This window comes from Quercus suber, unplaced genomic scaffold, assembly GCF_002906115.3.
Source record: "Quercus suber isolate HL8 unplaced genomic scaffold, Cork oak 2.0 scaffold_49, whole genome shotgun sequence".
Lineage (NCBI taxonomy): Eukaryota > Viridiplantae > Streptophyta > Magnoliopsida > Fagales > Fagaceae > Quercus > Quercus suber.
This window is the reverse complement of record NW_027069514.1, coordinates 840,661-844,981: the sequence shown is the minus strand read 5'-3', so window position 1 is coordinate 844,981 and position 4,321 is coordinate 840,661.

The window sequence follows — 4,321 nt, the reverse complement described above, 5'->3', positions numbered from 1 at the left end:
GAAAAAAAAAATTAGTGATAGGTTTAAATTAGAACCGATAATAACTTACCAACTACAACTTGTTGTGAAAACGTTGTAGACGTAGCACTTCTCAAAAATTAAACAATTTTTAAAATTATTTTTCATCTCAATATCTCTACAAATACAAATATATCATTCTATTATTTTTGGATGTATTTGATTGATATTTATCCATTTTTTAGGTGGTTCATATTTCTCTAAATTATGTTATAGTGCATTATGTTTCCTAATTTGGGTTTTTAGTTTTAGATTTTAGATTATGCTAATTTTTTTTTCAATTACTTGATTTTCTTTTTAGAATTTTCTCCTCTTGAATATCTAGATTACAACTAAACTTTTTAACTAAGTATTAGCTTAAACAAAAATTAAATCAAAACAATAAGAAGGAGAGAGAGGACTTGTGATAGAAAACTCAATTCAATTCAATTGGTCTTCTTCATATTTTATCCAAATTCAATTTCTTCATATAGCCAAGCATACTTTTTCTTGGAATTTCTCACATCCAATTGGTCTTCGTGGATTTTGAGGCTTTGGCTAAACTTGGATAATCTTTCACCCTAGTCCTTTTTATTTTTTTTGGTTGTCTATTGCTACCTTATATAGTTTTATACATGTCCTTTGATTTAATTTTCTTTCCATTGACATCAAATTCTACAACTTTGGCAAAAGTCTTACAGCAAAGGCATCCTATAATAATATCTAAATTTGTTACAATACCAAAATTAATATATATGTATATATATATATATATATCTTGTACTAAGTCATGCATCTACATTCATGTCACAACTAATATGTATGTACAATAGAACTGATTTATGTTACGCATATACAAAGAGAATTATTTATCCATAATGGTGAATGCGTCACACAAATGCACATAAGAGGTATCCCATTAGTGGAAAAAAGCTCATCCATGATTAACGACCACATATGTAAAGTTGTGATTTACAACTATGTTTTATGTTGGTTTTATTCCATGACAAAATGTGTTGTAATTGCTTCAATTTTTTTCCTTGCATTTTGTGGGATTTTATTGTATTGGATTTAGTATTAAGTTGGTGAAGACTTATACTTAGATGAAGAATCAGTGGATTTCACGAGAAGCTCGCGAGAAGCTATCCCGTGAAAGAGCCATGTGAGGAGTACATGATTAGAAGCTGAAGAGTCGTACCGGACTGTCATTTTCGCGAGTGTCTTGTGGGTAAGGCCTTCTTGCGAGGTAGTCACGAATCATTCTGCCTGGAGGATTTTAATGTGTGATTTTCTTACCCTTCACCTATACTATATATACCCTTATTACCCACAAATGTAGAGGAGGCCATTCAGAAAGAAAACCCTAGATATGTTTTCTATAACACACACATCCATCTTTTAGAGAGAGAGAGCTACTCATCCTTAGTGAGAAATCATTGTAGCCTCTTCTCCTTCCCTCTCCCATTGTCATACCTTGAGAGGAGATTTGTACCTAAATACAACCCATACCTATTCAGAGTGTAGAGAGTGTTTTGGAGCTTGGGAAGTTTTGGGGATTTGCCAAAAGAAGCCGGTGAGGCTTGGTGGATGCAATCGGGCATATTACGGGATCCGGAAAGTTAGACAAGACACGGTTTCGAGAAGTCTTGTTGGAGTAGGGGCTTAGAGGGCTTAGTTACATCGGGTAGATTAGGCTTGGAGGGTCTCTTGCTAATTCATGTATCCTAACTGATTGTCTAGTGAATCGATTACTGCTTGAAGGGCGGCGGAGAGGTTTTTTGCCGAGTTCTTCGGTTTCCTCTTTGATAACACATCGGCGTGTTATCTTGTGTTTGCATTGGAAATTTGATTTCTCAAAAATTCATTCTTTTTATTAGATTTATCTAATCTAACAACCAATTCCTCTTTTTCAAGATTAGCCAATTTTAACTCTTCCTTGAATTTCTTAGCAATTCTCATAGTTTTCAATAATTCTTTACGAAGAGTTTCACAGGCATCAATAAGATCAATAGAAACCACAGTGTCCTTATATTTAAATTATCACAAACATGAGCAGAAAAACACTTCAAATTATCTATGATAACAGGGATCAAAGATCAACTCTTAGATCAAAAGATCTAACACAAAAGAGCTACCTGCTTTGATACCACTTGTTTGTTTTTAGACCCCTTAAAATACAACCAGATTAACCTAGTTAATTAGCCAAGTAATTACTTAGTCAAATTATCAAATCTAGGTTAACACAATCATATCATATCAATGTAAAGTGTAGAAAATAAAGAACACAAAGATACGATAACCTAGAAAAATCAAACCGGTAAAAATCCTGGGGAGGATTTAATCTAGCTATCCTTAAGGTAAACTTGAATCCACTATGAAAGAATCAAAGTTTTACAATAGCAACTTAGATCACTAACATCCTATTGCTACCCACCAGTAGAAAACTTACTGACACAACCATGTGTAAACTCCAAGACCACGTACTCCTTCTTTCTTGGATTCTCCAGCAAGTACAAGCACTCCTGTTTGCGTATCTTTAAGCTCTTTAGTGCAGCAACTGAATGATCATCAAGCTCTCAATGAAATCTCCTTCTTGATAATCCTAAGCATGTGTGAAAGGCAACCATCTCTTAGATATTACAAGAGATTCACACACACAGCAAATAGAGCAACCTCTAAAACGTGGCTAGGGTTTTCCTTTTATACCTAGGGCAAAACATAAAACCCTACATGTCATATGGGCTTAGGATTGAGTTGGAAATTTTGCAAAAAAAAAAACAATTTGCACGACTTTCAATCGATCGAGTCTAATTTTCGATCGATTGAGTCAGTCAGAATTGCATACTCAATTCTGCAGTTAACTTGATTCCAACTTTACATAAACGACATACTTTGAGCAAGTCTAAGACTAGACTAACAACCTATTTTGATCATGGTTTACCAACAATACAAATTAGAGTTCTAATACATTAGTTCCTAAGTACTTAGAACCTAACAAAATCCATTAAATTATTTGGAGCTTTAATTTTCGATTCAATTTGTTCATGATGAATTGTTTTATATTTAGGCCAAAACATCAATTTGTTTTTAGTTTTGACTTGGATTGAACCTCAAGTATCTTTGAGCTAATTGGAATTTGGAAGGTGGAACCCACATGAAATATTAATTTGTTGTGTTAAATGATGCAGTATTACCATTGGTTGATTTTGAGATATTAGTAATTTGTATTGCTTCTTCTCCTTTCTCTATTTTTTTCCCTAATAAAATTTAAAAATACATAGCTACAATCATCGGGTTTTTTGGATAATGATTAGTTTCATTTTCAAACATTGCAACTCACATGGGACTTAAAAATGTTAATGATACCAAAAGGCTAGGAAACCAAAGTACTTCAATTTCGGACAAATGAAAAATTATACCATTAAACCCAAAATAAAAAAAGTCTCATTGCAAATTAAAATGACAGGAATAAAATGCATTTTGGAAGAGATTATCAGATAATGATTAGATTTATTGCTGGAGTAATTGATGGTGGTGATACTACCTTCATCTGCTAATTAAAAAATTTTGTTACTTATTTTTGTTTTAAATATTAATATTAGTTTAATACATGGGTTTTTTTTTTTTTTGAGTGTTATAAAAAGTGAACAAATCCTTTAAATTCTTTGGAGCTTTAATTTTTTATTCAATTTTTTCATGATCAATTGTTTATCAATTTGTGTAACACTATGATTTTTAATTAATTGAAACTGTTACACTTTAGCTTTATTTTTCTCAATCTCATCTCTTTCATATAAAATTTAATATTGTATTTTGTTATGCCTTTAACTGCAATTTTTTTAAGAGAAAATACTTTTAAAAAAAAAATTAAAGGATTAATTAGGGATTTGATAGTAGATGCTAACATGGAGAGCCTTTCTTAGTATTTTTTTTTTTGTGGCTTTTTTAATTATTCTAAACTTTAGTTGTGGATGTGTATTATGTGCCTATCTTTTAGGATTAAATATAACTACATAACTACCATTTAAAAATAAATTTTATATATACTAGCCTCTAAGCACACGCTCACGCGCGTGCTCAGAGGCTATTCTTTTTTTTGGGTAAATTTTAATAGTTTGCATCCGTTATAATTTGAGATTACTACATTTTCTAATCACAAAAAAACCTAGGGGTGTGATGAGTATTATGCGTTTATAGGTGAAATAATTTTTTTATCACACCTCTAGGTTTTTTTTTTTTTTTGGTAATTTGAAAATGTAGTAATCTCAAATTATAATGGATGCAAATTATTAAAATTTATCCAAAAAATAGAAGAGCCTCTGAG